Here is an 18,598-nt window from a genome sequence, read left to right as displayed (position 1 = left end):
AAGCACTAATTCTACCATCAGCCTTTGTCAAACTTTATGGTAGTAATTTTTTTGCATTTGTTTTTTCACACACATTTTAATTCAGGTATGAATTAAAAGGTTCTGGTATATGTCACTATCATAAAACACCCCAATATGTGTTCAGCAACATCTCCTGAGTACAGCGATACCTCACATGAATGATTTTGCCTGGCTGTTTGGGGGCAAAAGGGCCACATTTGGGGCATGCGCATTTTCAATGTTGAACTTTGGCGTTTGGCGATCAACTGCCCATGTCCTATTTGGTACATCTTTGAGCCGGGCCATTTCAGTGTGCCCAATAAAGCCATATATTTTTGAAAACTAGACACCCCAGGGTATTTTAAATGCTAGTATTTTAACTCCTTCCATGCGCACATTTTACCACCAGAATTTTTTCAAAGTTTGCAGTAGTATTCTTTTGTGTGTATTTTTCCCCCACACACCTATGTTATGTATGAATTTACAGCTCCTGGTATATGCTGCTGTCACACGACACCCCAATATGTGTTCAGCAACATCTCCTGAGTACAGTGATACCCCACATGCATGGGTTTGTCGTTTTTGGGGGGAACTAAAAGGCCACATTTGGTACGTGTGCATTTTTCTAATTGGAAATTATCGATTTTGCTCGATTATAAGACGACCCCCCAAATCTGAATATTAATTTAGGAAAAAAAGAAAAAGCCCGAATATGAGACGAGCCAATAGGAAAAAAGTTTTACCAGTAAATGTTAATTCATGTAAACTATTTTTTTTAAGAAAAGCTATGATTGAGAAAAATATTTTGGTTTTATTTCGTTCCATTTTCCAACCTGCCCCCCCAGTTATGCACATCTGCCCCAGAAATACCTTATACCCCCTATATGCCACTGTGCCCCATGATATGCCTTTTAACCCTCTAAATGCCAATGTGCCCCATGATATGCCTTTTAACCCTATATGCCACTGTTCCCCATGATATGCCTTTTGACCCCCTATGTGCCACTCTGCCTCCAGAAATGCCTTATACCCCTATATGCCACTCTGACATTAAGGGGGTTAAAAGGCATATTATGGGGCAGAGTGGCATATAGGGAGGTTTAAGGCATTTCAGGAGGCAGAGTGGCGTATAGAGAGTTAAAAAGGCATTTCTGGAGGCAGAGTGGCATTAAGGGGGTTAAAAGGCATTTCATAGAACACTCTGCCTCCAGAAATGCCTTATGCCCCCATTTAATTTGCTCGATTATAAGACGAGGTTTTATAATCAGACCTCAAATAGGTCTGACTATGAGACGACTAAGATCCAGATCCCCGGCAGCTGCAGGGGACCTGGATCCTCCTGTCTCTGCCCCCGCCCCCCCCAAACTTACCGATGCTTCTGACTCCCCTGTCATGCAGCCGGGGCAGCGTGTAGATGTCTACGCGATTCGCGCAGACAACCCCCGCCGCTAGCCTCACCTCCCTCCTACTGCAGCGTAAGACATCTACACGCTGCCCCGGCTACACACCGGGCACTCAGAAGCACCGGTAAGTGGGGGGGGGGGGGGCAGAGACATTAGGATCCAGGTCCCCTGCAGCTGCGGGGGATCCCTCCCCACATATGCCTTATATACTGTATATGCCTTATACCCCCAGATATGTCACTTCACTGCCCCCAGGATTTAGATTCCCCTAAATTAACCCTAAACTCCCCATTAACCATAACTGCCCCTAAATTAACCCTTAACACCCCCTTAACCACAGCATCCCCTAAATTAACCCTAAAGACCCCATCAACCACAGCATCCCCTAAATTAACCCTAAACACACCATTAACCACAACTGCCTCAAATTAACCCCAAACACCCCATTAACCATAGCTGCTCCTAAATTAACCCTAAACACCCTATTAACATAACTGCCCCTAAATTAACCCTAAACACCCAATTAACCATAACTGCCCCTAAATTAACCCTAAACACCCCACTAACCATAACTGCCCCTAAATTAATCCCCACCTCCCCTAACTTTCAGTAGCCCAAATATATATATATATTACATACATATATACACATATACATATATATATATATATATATATATATATATACATATACACACACATACACATTATATATATATATACACACACACATTTTATATATATATATATATATATATATATATATATATATATATACACACACATTATATATATACATATATATATACATATACTTACAGTTAGATGAGTGTCACAGCCATGTGGTTCTGGCCTGGAGAAGGAAGGGGCGGGGCCAGTTGTCACAGTGATTACAGGGAGGGGGAGTAAATAGGAGCTGCTGCTGTGAGACGGTGAGTCAGACTAAACGGATTATATAATGAGGGGGATTTTTCAGAGCGTTTGCTCTGAAAAAACCCTCATTTTACAATCGATAATAATCGATTCAACTAATCGATAATGAAATTCGTTGCCAACGAATTTCATTATCGATTATTATCGATTTTATCGATTAGTTGTTGCAGCCCTATATTTTTGTACGGAAGTACAAATGCAATAAAGCTGCAGTACATTGAAGTACAATGCAGTATAATTGCAGTAAAAAAAAAAAGGGCAGTAAATGTGCAGTAATAATGCAGTACAGTGAAGTACAAATGCAGTAAAACTGCATTAAATGTGCAGTAATACTGCAGTAAAAGTGCAGTATTGCAGTTTTTTCATGTCCAAAAAACTGCAGTATTACTTCAGAAAAACTGCAGTAATTTTTTGTAAGGGACATAATTTTAAAATTATGGAAAAATAAAAAACCTTTAGAAATGAAGAATTATGGGGTCTGATCTCACGTGAATGAAGTTAGATTTGGGGTCACATTAAGTGAATGACTTTAAAAGTACTTTTATTTGGGCCATTCCTGTCTCCATAAATTACAATATACTATCTGCTTATGGTGTCATAGAAGCAGAAGCTCTCTTGTGAGGTCATATGTATGTAGAGCTATCTGTGGATAATGGCAGCTGTAGTTATACAAAGTAAACAATAACAAAAAAAATGTAGGTGTTATTTATTCTGATTTTATGTTGTTATTTGGAAACACTCTTGATACCCTCGGCCAGGGCTTAGTCCATCCTTCAGGCCATCCAGTCTGGAGTCACAAAGGAAAAGCCAGAAAGACTCTGGCTGCTCGATAACGAGGAAGAGTCAGATGAAGATGAAGAGGACGTGTCCTCTGTGCTCAACAAAACTGATGGAATCTCCTGAAGTGTCTTCAAGCTTAGATTTGCTGTTGATGTCGGCCGGTACGGGGGAGTTGAACGGCGGCTCTCTATATCCTCCCAATGAATGTCCTGAAAGAATGGATGCCGCCTAATATACCCCGTGATCCAGAGGCGATGCTGAGGATCTTTCATCAAAAGATGCTTCAGGATGTCCGCAGCATCTTCAGAGATGTCTTTGCCGTACCGAGGGCTTCCATTTACAATGGAACCCAACGCTGCCCTCTTGCACTTACCGTGATAGAACGGTAACCTTCCGTTAAGCATGCGGAAAAGAATCACCCCAAACGACCACCAGTCCACGGCAACACCGTATGCTTCCTTCAGATGTATTTCGGGGGCCATGTACATGAATGTTCCGCAGTGTCCTTTCGTCTCTGCTGCTCCAAAAATGCCTTCTGCGACGATACCGAAATCGCAGATCTTGGCATGGCCCTCTCCGTCAAGCAAGATGTTGTCCGGCTTCAGGTCTCGGTGTATAACTCCGCGAGTGTGGAGGAACTGGATGCCGCAGATTATTTCGGCTGAATAAAATGCAGCTGTGGTCTCAGGGAGGCGGCCCACCCTCTTCATATATGACTGGAGGCTCCCACCAGCCATATACTCCATCATGAATAAGGCGCAGGTCTGTGTTTGGAAGCCTGCATATCCATGGCAAAGGAACGGGCTGTCCCGAGCCATCTCCAGGATTCTCCTCTCCTTCAGTAGGTACAGGGGCTTTAAGGCTTTCTTGCGGATGATTTTGACCGCTACCATAGAATCTCTTCTAGGTACAGAAGCCAACATGACTTTTCCAAACGCCCCTTGTCCCAGCACTGAATGGAAGATGAAGCCGGAGGGCGTCATGGGGAGAAGGCTCCTATATTTTTTTGCAATAACACCACTTTCTACCTCACTTCTGCGTCTTTTCATGGGAACCATTCCCCTTCTGCGCTCCTCCAGATGTTCCTCCGCTCCTTCTTTCTCCTGCTTCCCCAGAATCTGGATGTTTTTCTTTTTGGATCTACACCGCTTTTTCTTCCGTTCGGAGAAGCCTGTGCTGGTTCTTGGGCGTCTTTTAGTCCGCTTTGCCCTCAGACACAGGCTGCTCTCCTCCCTCTCATTAGCAGTACGTTTGTTCCTCTTCCTCGCTCTCCCTCTTTCTTCCTCAGTACTGCTGCTCTCTTTCTTCCTTTTCAGGACAGGGTCTCTACTGGCCAAGTGCTCCTCGTTCTGATCCTTATTCTTTATAGCGGTGTGGGCGAAAGCTGTTTTCAGTCGTTTGAAAAACTTCCGCACTTTTCTGGGACAGCATCTCCTTCCAATCCACCTCAGTCCATGGAGTAGACAACAGTCATCCATAGCTCTCCTTTTAAAAGGTTCTCCTTTTAAATCTCCTCAATCTCTGATGTCGTTGGTAACAACACTTCAAGCCCGCTACGAATAGCTGCTTACCAGTGCCGAGCGCCCAACTACACTGAGCAAGCAGGTGAGCGCACTACGGCTTTACAGTGGTGTTAATGTCACAGACGTGTATGATGTCACAGTTCACTCACCCGCACTGTGAGAATTCCGTGCTACTGCTTTATGGACGTAAATACTCTGGTGGATTTCTTTTAATTTATTGATGGGGCGCTATTGTATCTATCATGTAAAATGACCAGGGTGTTAATGTGTGCTGAATTTAAATGCTGCATATAAATGTTTTCCCTCCTGCGTGAAAAACCCATAAATCCCGTTGCCTTATATTTTACCGATTTGCCTCTTTTCTTTGCAGTCCCAATTTTCAGACCTAAATTCTTTTAATCTCCTGTTCGTCGTGGCATTAAAAATGCTTTACTATTATTACAGTAACAGTTTGTTTTTTGGTTATCTTTATATGTCCGTAGCGGCTGCATATTCGCCGTTTGTATGTGTTCTGTCTCTGTTATTTTAGACAATGTGCTTTAGAAGCACCCAGACTCCTTCATCGTACGGCCTGCGGAAAACCATACAATGTCTTAGAGGGACATTTTCGGTAAATGAAGAATTGGACTTTTAGATATTAAGGCTTTAGTTCCACTGCCGTAAATACTCAGCCCATAGAAGAGCATGAGAGAAAACCCACTTTTCTTTAATGCCAAGCAGCCTTATTGTATATCCGGCCCGTGACGTATTCTGGCCGAGGCTGACCGTCCAGAGATGCATTTTACCCTGTTTTTCCCTGTAGCTGTCTCCTGAATACCTGTCAGTACTAAAATTAACATGAAATCCCATTATTCGGGCTACCGCTGCCTCTCAGAGCTCCGCAGACCCAAAATGAAATAAATAGTATATAATATTAATGAAAACAAATTATTCTGTGTAATGATTTTCTGTACCTCCTAACAGTCCTGTTTTTTCTTCTCATATCCTCTGCATGAAAAAGCCCAAACCTCACTTGCCGCTCCTGCACCCCACCTGGAAGCATTTCTGTCGCATCCCACCCTGGCACAGGAGTGTCGCTTCAACTAGATTGACTCGTGTCCGTTGTCAACCCGACCATGTAATTATAGAAGATCGTTGATACCGAGGAGCGATAAAGGCAACATCAGGCTTGGAATATATCAGCTTTACGGCTGTTTGAGAGCGCTCACCTTTCTGTAAGTGCAATCTGGTTTTATTCTATCATATTTGGGCGAGATACTCCTCAGTCCTGTCCCTTTTCTCTATCACTACATTTAGATCCAAAGAGTTGGAATATCACAGAATACTTGTGAGTGCGATACTTACCAGTGACTGATTAATCACACATCACACTTGTAATTACTGGCTACACCAGTCAGTTTTTTTTTCTTTTTCCTCCCCGAATCGACACGCGCGCCCCTAAGTGGATGTGTTTTGGCAATTCTGTTAACAGCCAGAAATGTCCTTGTTTTCCATGAAAACAGCTGAGTGACCCGAAACTATTGAACGGTATTAAAGGGACAGTCCCCTTTTTAAAGCCAGTAACAACTAAATGTAAATGAAAAACATAATGCTTCTATTAAATGTTTTTTCTGTGTACAAAGATCAAAAGGCCACTAAATCCAAAGCCCGGCCCTTAATATGCCTGTTTTATGCACAACATTTCGAGATTAAGGCTAAATGCCAGCGATGAGTCCTGTTAACTCTGTTTGGCGATTGCAAGCTGTTAGTCTAATGTGCAACAGCGAGAGGTTGTGATGTAATAAGGTGATACATTGTAGTACATTGTTACTGGTTTGCACGGCCGTCGGGGGAATAGGACTGACACCTGTAATGGATTTGTGAATAATATAATCTAGTTAAATGTATACATATAGGAGGGATGTGGCCCCCAAAATGCGTCACTCAGGGCCGATGATACCGGGCTCAGCCCTGGGAAAAGGAGATGCTGACGAGGAAGGATGTGATGGACATGCTAAGGAATCAAAGACTGAACAGCATTGATTAGCGGAAGTTATTTTAAAATACAGAATTTGATAATTATGGAAAAATAAAAAACCTTTAGAAATGAAGAATTATGGGGTCTGATATCACGTGAATGAAGTTAGATTTGGGGTCACATTAAGTGAATGACTTTAAAAGTACTTTTTTTTGGGCCATTCCTGTCTCTATAAATTACAATATACTATCAGCTTATGGTGTCATAGAAGCAGAAGCTCTCTTGTGAGGTCATATGTATGTAGAGCTATCTGTGGATAATGGCAGCTGTAGTTATACAAAGTAAACAATAACAAAAAAAATGTAGGTGTTTCTCGAATTTATTCTGATTTTATGCTGTTATTTGGAAACACTCTTGATACACTCGGCCAGGGTTTAGTCCATCCTTCAGGCCATCCAGTCTGGAGTCACGTGAATGAAGTTAGATTTGGGGTCACATTAAGTGAATGACTTTAAAAGTACTTTTATTTGGGCCATTCCTGTCTCCATAAATTACAATATACTATCTGCTTATGGTGTCATAGAAGCAGAAGCTCTCTTGTGAGGTCATATGTATGTAGAGCTATCTGTGGATAATGGCAGCTGTAGTTATACAAAGTAAACAATAACAAAAAAAATGTAGGTGTTTCTCGAATTTATTCTGATTTTATGTTGTTATTTGGAAACACTCTTGATACCCTCGGCCAGGGCTTAGTCCATCCTTCAGGCCATCCAGTCTGGAGTCACAAAGGAAAAGCCAGAAAGACTCTGGCTGCTCGATAACGAGGAAGAGTCAGATGAAGATGAAGAGGACGTGTCCTCTGTGCTCAACAAAACTGATGGAATCTCCTGAAGTGTCTTCAAGCTTAGATTTGCTGTTGATGTCGGCCGGTACGGGGGAGTTGAACGGCGGCTCTCTATATACTCCCAATGAATGTCCTGAAAGAATGGATGCCGCCTAATATACCCCGTGATCCAGAGGCGATGCTGAGGATCTTTCATCAAAAGATGCTTCAGGATGTCCGCAGCATCTTCAGAGATGTCTTTGCCGTACCGAGGGCTTCCATTTACAATGGAACCCAACGCTGCCCTCTTGCACTTACCGTGATAGAACGGTAACCTTCCGTTAAGCATGCGGAAAAGAATCACCCCAAACGACCACCAGTCCACGGCAACACCGTATGCTTCCTTCAGATGTATTTCGGGGGCCATGTACATGAATGTTCCGCAGTGTCCTTTCGTCTCTGCTGCTCCAAAAATGCCTTCTGCGACGATACCGAAAATCGCAGATCTTGGCATGGCCCTCTCCGTCAAGCAAGATGTTGTCCGGCTTCAGGTCTCGGTGTATAACTCCGCGAGTGTGGAGGAACTGGATGCCGCAGATTATTTCGGCTGAATAAAATGCAGCTGTGGTCTCAGGGAGGCGGCCCACCCTCTTCATATATGACTGGAGGCTCCCACCAGCCATATACTCCATCATGAATAAGGCGCAGGTCTGTGTTTGGAAGCCTGCATATCCATGGCAAAGGAACGGGCTGTCCCGAGCCATCTCCAGGATTCTCCTCTCCTTCAGTAGGTACAGGGGCTTTAAGGCTTTCTTGCGGATGATTTTGACCGCTACCATAGAATCTCTTCTAGGTACAGAAGCCAACATGACTTTTCCAAACGCCCCTTGTCCCAGCACTGAATGGAAGATGAAGCCGGAGGGCGTCATGGGGAGAAGGCTCCTATATTTTTTTGCAATAACACCACTTTCTACCTCACTTCTGCGTCTTTTCATGGGAACCATTCCCCTTCTGCGCTCCTCCAGATGTTCCTCCGCTCCTTCTTTCTCCTGCTTCCCCAGAATCTGGATGTTTTTCTTTTTGGATCTACACCGCTTTTTCTTCCGTTCGGAGAAGCCTGTGCTGGTTCTTGGGCGTCTTTTAGTCCGCTTTGCCCTCAGACACAGGCTGCTCTCCTCCCTCTCATTAGCAGTACGTTTGTTCCTCTTCCTCGCTCTCCCTCTTTCTTCCTCAGTACTGCTGCTCTCTTTCTTCCTTTTCAGGACAGGGTCTCTACTGGCCAAGTGCTCCTCGTTCTGATCCTTATTCTTTATAGCGGTGTGGGCGAAAGCTGTTTTCAGTCGTTTGAAAAACTTCCGCACTTTTCTGGGACAGCATCTCCTTCCAATCCACCTCAGTCCATGGAGTAGACAACAGTCATCCATAGCTCTCCTTTTAAAAGGTTCTCCTTTTAAATCTCCTCAATCTCTGATGTCGTTGGTAACAACACTTCAAGCCCGCTACGAATAGCTGCTTACCAGTGCCGAGCGCCCAACTACACTGAGCAAGCAGGTGAGCGCACTACGGCTTTACAGTGGTGTTAATGTCACAGACGTGTATGATGTCACAGTTCACTCACCCGCACTGTGAGAATTCCGTGCTACTGCTTTATGGACGTAAATACTCTGGTGGATTTCTTTTAATTTATTGATGGGGCGCTATTGTATCTATCATGTAAAATGACCAGGGTGTTAATGTGTGCTGAATTTAAATGCTGCATATAAATGTTTTCCCTCCTGCGTGAAAAACCCATAAATCCCGTTGCCTTATATTTTACCGATTTGCCTCTTTTCTTTGCAGTCCCAATTTTCAGACCTAAATTCTTTTAATCTCCTGTTCGTCGTGGCATTAAAAATGCTTTACTATTATTACAGTAACAGTTTGTTTTTTGGTTATCTTTATATGTCCGTAGCGGCTGCATATTCGCCGTTTGTATGTGTTCTGTCTCTGTTATTTTAGACAATGTGCTTTAGAAGCACCCAGACTCCTTCATCGTACGGCCTGCGGAAAACCATACAATGTCTTAGAGGGACATTTTCGGTAAATGAAGAATTGGACTTTTAGATATTAAGGCTTTAGTTCCACTGCCGTAAATACTCAGCCCATAGAAGAGCATGAGAGAAAACCCACTTTTCTTTAATGCCAAGCAGCCTTATTGTATATCCGGCCCGTGACGTATTCTGGCCGAGGCTGACCGTCCAGAGACGCATTTTACCCTGTTTTTCCCTGTAGCTGTCTCCTGAATACCTGTCAGTACTAAAATTAACATGAAATCCCATTATTCGGGCTACCGCTGCCTCTCAGAGCTCCGCAGACCCAAAATGAAATAAATAGTATATAATATTAATGAAAACAAATTATTCTGTGTAATGATTTTCTGTACCTCCTAACAGTCCTGTTTTTTCTTCTCATATCCTCTGCATGAAAAAGCCCAAACCTCACTTGCCGCTCCTGCACCCCACCTGGAAGCATTTCTGTCGCATCCCACCCTGGCACAGGAGTGTCGCTTCAACTAGATTGACTCGTGTCCGTTGTCAACCCGACCATGTAATTATAGAAGATCGTTGATACCGAGGAGCGATAAAGGCAACATCAGGCTTGGAATATATCAGCTTTACGGCTGTTTGAGAGCGCTCACCTTTCTGTAAGTGCAATCTGGTTTTATTCTATCATATTTGGGCGAGATACTCCTCAGTCCTGTCCCTTTTCTCTATCACTACATTCAGATCCAAAGAGTTGGAATATCACAGAATACTTGTGAGTGCGATACTTACCAGTGACTGATTAATCACACATCACACTTGTAATTACTGGCTACACCAGTCAGTTTTTTTTTCTTTTTCCTCCCCGAATCGACACGCGCGCCCCTAAGTGGATGTGTTTTGGCAATTCTGTTAACAGCCAGAAATGTCCTTGTTTTCCATGAAAACAGCTGAGTGACCCGAAACTATTGAACGGTATTAAAGGGACAGTCCCCTTTTTAAAGCCAGTAACAACTAAATGTAAATGAAAAACATAATGCTTCTATTAAATGTTTTTTCTGTGTACAAAGATCAAAAGGCCACTAAATCCAAAGCCCCGGCCCTTAATATGCCTGTTTTATGCACAACATTTCGAGATTAAGGCTAAATGCCAGCGATGAGTCCTGTTAACTCTGTTTGGCGATTGCAAGCTGTTGGTCTAATGTGCAACAGCGAGAGGTTGTGATGTAATAAGGTGATACATTGTAGTACATTGTTACTGGTTTGCACGGCCGTCGGGGGAATAGGACTGACACCTGTAATGGATTTGTGAATAATATAATCTAGTTAAATGTATACATATAGGAGGGATGTGGCCCCCAAAATGCGTCACTCAGGGCCGATGATACCGGGCTCAGCCCTGGGAAAAGGAGATGCTGACGAGGAAGGATGTGATGGACATGCTAAGGAATCAAAGACTGAACAGCATTGATTAGCGGAAGTTATTTTAAAATACAGAATTTGATAATTATGGAAAAATAAAAAACCTTTAGAAATGAAGAATTATGGGGTCTGATATCACGTGAATGAAGTTAGATTTGGGGTCACATTAAGTGAATGACTTTAAAAGTACTTTTATTTGGGCCATTCCTGTCTCCATAAATTACAATATACTATCAGCTTATGGTGTCATAGAAGCAGAAGCTCTCTTGTGAGGTCATATGTATGTAGAGCTATCTGTGGATAATGGCAGCTGTAGTTATACAAAGTAAACAATAACAAAAAAAATGTAGGTGTTTCTCGAATTTATTCTGATTTTATGTTGTTATTTGGAAACACTCTTGATACCCTCGGCCAGGGCTTAGTCCATCCTTCAGGCCATCCAGTCTGGAGTCACAAAGGAAAAGCCAGAAAGACTCTGGCTGCTCGATAACGAGGAAGAGTCAGATGAAGATGAAGAGGACGTGTCCTCTGTGCTCAACAAAACTGATGGAATCTCCTGAAGTGTCTTCAAGCTTAGATTTGCTGTTGATGTCGGCCGGTACGGGGGAGTTGAACGGCGGCTCTCTATATCCTCCCAATGAATGTCCTGAAAGAATGGATGCCGCCTAATATACCCCGTGATCCAGAGGCGATGCTGAGGATCTTTCATCAAAAGATGCTTCAGGATGTCCGCAGCATCTTCAGAGATGTCTTTGCCGTACCGAGGGCTTCCATTTACAATGGAACCCAACGCTGCCCTCTTGCACTTACCGTGATAGAACGGTAACCTTCCGTTAAGCATGCGGAAAAGAATCACCCCAAACGACCACCAGTCCACGGCAACACCGTATGCTTCCTTCAGATGTATTTCGGGGGCCATGTACATGAATGTTCCGCAGTGTCCTTTCGTCTCTGCTGCTCCAAAAATGCCTTCTGCGACGATACCGAAATCGCAGATCTTGGCATGGCCCTCTCCGTCAAGCAAGATGTTGTCCGGCTTCAGGTCTCGGTGTATAACTCCGCGAGTGTGGAGGAACTGGATGCCGCAGATTATTTCGGCTGAATAAAATGCAGCTGTGGTCTCAGGGAGGCGGCCCACCCTCTTCATATATGACTGGAGGCTCCCACCAGCCATATACTCCATCATGAATAAGGCGCAGGTCTGTGTTTGGAAGCCTGCATATCCATGGCAAAGGAACGGGCTGTCCCGAGCCATCTCCAGGATTCTCCTCTCCTTCAGTAGGTACAGGGGCTTTAAGGCTTTCTTGCGGATGATTTTGACCGCTACCATAGAATCTCTTCTAGGTACAGAAGCCAACATGACTTTTCCAAACGCCCCTTGTCCCAGCACTGAATGGAAGATGAAGCCGGAGGGCGTCATGGGGAGAAGGCTCCTATATTTTTTTGCAATAACACCACTTTCTACCTCACTTCTGCGTCTTTTCATGGGAACCATTCCCCTTCTGCGCTCCTCCAGATGTTCCTCCGCTCCTTCTTTCTCCTGCTTCCCCAGAATCTGGATGTTTTTCTTTTTGGATCTACACCGCTTTTTCTTCCGTTCGGAGAAGCCTGTGCTGGTTCTTGGGCGTCTTTTAGTCCGCTTTGCCCTCAGACACAGGCTGCTCTCCTCCCTCTCATTAGCAGTACGTTTGTTCCTCTTCCTCGCTCTCCCTCTTTCTTCCTCAGTACTGCTGCTCTCTTTCTTCCTTTTCAGGACAGGGTCTCTACTGGCCAAGTGCTCCTCGTTCTGATCCTTATTCTTTATAGCGGTGTGGGCGAAAGCTGTTTTCAGTCGTTTGAAAAACTTCCGCACTTTTCTGGGACAGCATCTCCTTCCAATCCACCTCAGTCCATGGAGTAGACAACAGTCATCCATAGCTCTCCTTTTAAAAGGTTCTCCTTTTAAATCTCCTCAATCTCTGATGTCGTTGGTAACAACACTTCAAGCCCGCTACGAATAGCTGCTTACCAGTGCCGAGCGCCCAACTACACTGAGCAAGCAGGTGAGCGCACTACGGCTTTACAGTGGTGTTAATGTCACAGACGTGTATGATGTCACAGTTCACTCACCCGCACTGTGAGAATTCCGTGCTACTGCTTTATGGACGTAAATACTCTGGTGGATTTCTTTTAATTTATTGATGGGGCGCTATTGTATCTATCATGTAAAATGACCAGGGTGTTAATGTGTGCTGAATTTAAATGCTGCATATAAATGTTTTCCCTCCTGCGTGAAAAATCCATAAATCCCGTTGCCTTATATTTTACCGATTTGCCTCTTTTCTTTGCAGTCCCAATTTTCAGACCTAAATTCTTTTAATCTCCTGTTCGTCGTGGCATTAAAAATGCTTTACTATTATTACAGTAACAGTTTGTTTTTTGGTTATCTTTATATGTCCGTAGCGGCTGCATATTCGCCGTTTGTATGTGTTCTGTCTCTGTTATTTTAGACAATGTGCTTTAGAAGCACCCAGACTCCTTCATCGTACGGCCTGCGGAAAACCATACAATGTCTTAGAGGGACATTTTCGGTAAATGAAGAATTGGACTTTTAGATATTAAGGCTTTAGTTCCACTGCCGTAAATACTCAGCCCATAGAAGAGCATGAGAGAAAACCCACTTTTCTTTAATGCCAAGCAGCCTTATTGTATATCCGGCCCGTGACGTATTCTGGCCGAGGCTGACCGTCCAGAGACGCATTTTACCCTGTTTTTCCCTGTAGCTGTCTCCTGAATACCTGTCAGTACTAAAATTAACATGAAATCCCATTATTCGGGCTACCGCTGCCTCTCAGAGCTCCGCAGACCCAAAATGAAATAAATAGTATATAATATTAATGAAAACAAATTATTCTGTGTAATGATTTTCTGTACCTCCTAACAGTCCTGTTTTTTCTTCTCATATCCTCTGCATGAAAAAGCCCAAACCTCACTTGCCGCTCCTGCACCCCACCTGGAAGCATTTCTGTCGCATCCCACCCTGGCACAGGAGTGTCGCTTCAACTAGATTGACTCGTGTCCGTTGTCAACCCGACCATGTAATTATAGAAGATCGTTGATACCGAGGAGCGATAAAGGCAACATCAGGCTTGGAATATATCAGCTTTACGGCTGTTTGAGAGCGCTCACCTTTCTGTAAGTGCAATCTGGTTTTATTCTATCATATTTGGGCGAGATACTCCTCAGTCCTGTCCCTTTTCTCTATCACTACATTCAGATCCAAAGAGTTGGAATATCACAGAATACTTGTGAGTGCGATACTTACCAGTGACTGATTAATCACACATCACACTTGTAATTACTGGCTACACCAGTCAGTTTTTTTTTCTTTTTCCTCCCCGAATCGACACGCGCGCCCCTAAGTGGATGTGTTTTGGCAATTCTGTTAACAGCCAGAAATGTCCTTGTTTTCCATGAAAACAGCTGAGTGACCCGAAACTATTGAACGGTATTAAAGGGACAGTCCCCTTTTTAAAGCCAGTAACAACTAAATGTAAATGAAAAACATAATGCTTCTATTAAATGTTTTTTCTGTGTACAAAGATCAAAAGGCCACTAAATCCAAAGCCCGGCCCTTAATATGCCTGTTTTATGCACAACATTTCGAGATTAAGGCTAAATGCCAGCGATGAGTCCTGTTAACTCTGTTTGGCGATTGCAAGCTGTTGGTCTAATGTGCAACAGCGAGAGGTTGTGATGTAATAAGGTGATACATTGTAGTACATTGTTACTGGTTTGCACGGCCGTCGGGGGAATAGGACTGACACCTGTAATGGATTTGTGAATAATATAATCTAGTTAAATGTATACATATAGGAGGGATGTGGCCCCCAAAATGCGTCACTCAGGGCCGATGATACCGGGCTCAGCCCTGGGAAAAGGAGATGCTGACGAGGAAGGATGTGATGGACATGCTAAGGAATCAAAGACTGAACAGCATTGATTAGCGGAAGTTATTTTAAAATACAGAATTTGATAATTATGGAAAAATAAAAAACCTTTAGAAATGAAGAATTATGGGGTCTTATATCACGTGAATGAAGTTAGATTTGGGGTCACATTAAGTGAATGACTTTAAAAGTACTTTTATTTGGGCCATTCCTGTCTCCATAAATTACAATATACTATCTGCTTATGGTGTCATAGAAGCAGAAGCTCTCTTGTGAGGTCATATGTATGTAGAGCTATCTGTGGATAATGGCAGCTGTAGTTATACAAAGTAAACAATAACAAAAAAAATGTAGGTGTTTCTCGAATTTATTCTGATTTTATGTTGTTATTTGGAAACACTCTTGATACCCTCGGCCAGGGCTTAGTCCATCCTTCAGGCCATCCAGTCTGGAGTCACAAAGGAAAAGCCAGAAAGACTCTGGCTGCTCGATAACGAGGAAGAGTCAGATGAAGATGAAGAGGACGTGTCCTCTGTGCTCAACAAAACTGATGGAATCTCCTGAAGTGTCTTCAAGCTTAGATTTGCTGTTGATGTCGGCCGGTACGGGGGAGTTGAACGGCGGCTCTCTATATCCTCCCAATGAATGTCCTGAAAGAATGGATGCCGCCTAATATACCCCGTGATCCAGAGGCGATGCTGAGGATCTTTCATCAAAAGATGCTTCAGGATGTCCGCAGCATCTTCAGAGATGTCTTTGCCGTACCGAGGGCTTCCATTTACAATGGAACCCAACGCTGCCCTCTTGCACTTACCGTGATAGAACGGTAACCTTCCGTTAAGCATGCGGAAAAGAATCACCCCAAACGACCACCAGTCCACGGCAACACCGTATGCTTCCTTCAGATGTATTTCGGGGGCCATGTACATGAATGTTCCGCAGTGTCCTTTCGTCTCTGCTGCTCCAAAAATGCCTTCTGCGACGATACCGAAATCGCAGATCTTGGCATGGCCCTCTCCGTCAAGCAAGATGTTGTCCGGCTTCAGGTCTCGGTGTATAACTCCGCGAGTGTGGAGGAACTGGATGCCGCAGATTATTTCGGCTGAATAAAATGCAGCTGTGGTCTCAGGGAGGTGGCCCACCCTCTTCATATATGACTGGAGGCTCCCACCAGCCATATACTCCATCATGAATAAGGCGCAGGTCTGTGTTTGGAAGCCTGCATATCCATGGCAAAGGAACGGGCTGTCCCGAGCCATCTCCAGGATTCTCCTCTCCTTCAGTAGGTACAGGGGCTTTAAGGCTTTCTTGCGGATGATTTTGACCGCTACCATAGAATCTCTTCTAGGTACAGAAGCCAACATGACTTTTCCAAACGCCCCTTGTCCCAGCACTGAATGGAAGATGAAGCCGGAGGGCGTCATGGGGAGAAGGCTCCTATATTTTTTTGCAATAACACCACTTTCTACCTCACTTCTGCGTCTTTTCATGGGAACCATTCCCCTTCTGCGCTCCTCCAGATGTTCCTCCGCTCCTTCTTTCTCCTGCTTCCCCAGAATCTGGATGTTTTTCTTTTTGGATCTACACCGCTTTTTCTTCCGTTCGGAGAAGCCTGTGCTGGTTCTTGGGCGTCTTTTAGTCCGCTTTGCCCTCAGACACAGGCTGCTCTCCTCCCTCTCATTAGCAGTACGTTTGTTCCTCTTCCTCGCTCTCCCTCTTTCTTCCTCAGTACTGCTGCTCTCTTTCTTCCTTTTCAGGACAGGGTCTCTACTGGCCAAGTGCTCCTCGTTCTGATCCTTATTCTTTTTAGCGGTGTGGGCGAAAGCTGTTTTCAGTCGTTTGAAAAACTTCCGCACTTTTCTGGGACAGCATCTCCTTCCAATCCACCTCAGTCCATGGAGTAGACAACAGTCATCCATAGCTCTCCTTTTAAAAGGTTCTCCTTTTAAATCTCCTCAATCTCTGATGTCGTTGGTAACAACACTTCAAGCCCGCTACGAATAGCTGCTTACCAGTGCCGAGCGCCCAACTACACTGAGCAAGCAGGTGAGCGCACTACGGCTTTACAGTGGTGTTAATGTCACAGACGTGTATGATGTCACAGTTCACTCACCCGCACTGTGAGAATTCCGTGCTACTGCTTTATGGACGTAAATACTCTGGTGGATTTCTTTTAATTTATTGATGGGGCGCTATTGTATCTATCATGTAAAATGACCAGGGTGTTAATGTGTGCTGAATTTAAATGCTGCATATAAATGTTTTCCCTCCTGCGTGAAAAACCCATAAATCCCGTTGCCTTATATTTTACCGATTTGCCTCTTTTCTTTGCAGTCCCAATTTTCAGACCTAAATTCTTTTAATCTCCTGTTCGTCGTGGCATTAAAAATGCTTTACTATTATTACAGTAACAGTTTGTTTTTTGGTTATCTTTATATGTCCGTAGCGGCTGCATATTCGCCGTTTGTATGTGTTCTGTCTCTGTTATTTTAGACAATGTGCTTTAGAAGCACCCAGACTCCTTCATCGTACGGCCTGCGGAAAACCATACAATGTCTTAGAGGGACATTTTCGGTAAATGAAGAATTGGACTTTTAGATATTAAGGCTTTAGTTCCACTGCCGTAAATACTCAGCCCATAGAAGAGCATGAGAGAAAACCCACTTTTCTTTAATGCCAAGCAGCCTTATTGTATATCCGGCCCGTGACGTATTCTGGCCGAGGCTGACCGTCCAGAGACGCATTTTACCCTGTTTTTCCCTGTAGCTGTCTCCTGAATACCTGTCAGTACTAAAATTAACATGAAATCCCATTATTCGGGCTACCGCTGCCTCTCAGAGCTCCGCAGACCCAAAATGAAATAAATAGTATATAATATTAATGAAAACAAATTATTCTGTGTAATGATTTTCTGTACCTCCTAACAGTCCTGTTTTTTCTTCTCATATCCTCTGCATGAAAAAGCCCAAACCTCACTTGCCGCTCCTGCACCCCACCTGGAAGCATTTCTGTCGCATCCCACCCTGGCACAGGAGTGTCGCTTCAACTAGATTGACTCGTGTCCGTTGTCAACCCGACCATGTAATTATAGAAGATCGTTGATACCGAGGAGCGATAAAGGCAACATCAGGCTTGGAATATATCAGCTTTACGGCTGTTTGAGAGCGCTCACCTTTCTGTAAGTGCAATCTGGTTTTATTCTATCATATTTGGGCGAGATACTCCTCAGTCCTGTCCCTTTTCTCTATCACTACATTCAGATCCAAAGAGTTGGAATATCACAGAATACTTGTGAGTGCGATACTTACCAGTGACTGATTAATCACACATCACACTTGTAATTACTGGCTACACCAGTCAGTTTTTTTTTCTTTTTCCTCCCCGAATCGACACGCGCGCCCCTAAGTGGATGTGTTTTGGCAATTCTGTTAACAGCCAGAAATGTCCTTGTTTTCCATGAAAACAGCTGAGTGACCCGAAACTATTGAACGGTATTAAAGGGACAGTCCCCTTTTTAAAGCCAGTAACAACTAAATGTAAATGAAAAACATAATGCTTCTATTAAATGTTTTTTCTGTGTACAAAGATCAAAAGGCCACTAAATCCAAAGCCCGGCCCTTAATATGCCTGTTTTATGCACAACATTTCGAGATTAAGGCTAAATGCCAGCGATGAGTCCTGTTAACTCTGTTTGGCGATTGCAAGCTGTTAGTCTAATGTGCAACAGCGAGAGGTTGTGATGTAATAAGGTGATACATTGTAGTACATTGTTACTGGTTTGCACGGCCGTCGGGGGAATAGGACTGAC

This window comes from Spea bombifrons, chromosome 1, assembly GCF_027358695.1.
Source record: "Spea bombifrons isolate aSpeBom1 chromosome 1, aSpeBom1.2.pri, whole genome shotgun sequence".
Lineage (NCBI taxonomy): Eukaryota > Metazoa > Chordata > Amphibia > Anura > Pelobatidae > Spea > Spea bombifrons.
This window is presented reverse-complemented; position numbering follows the sequence as displayed.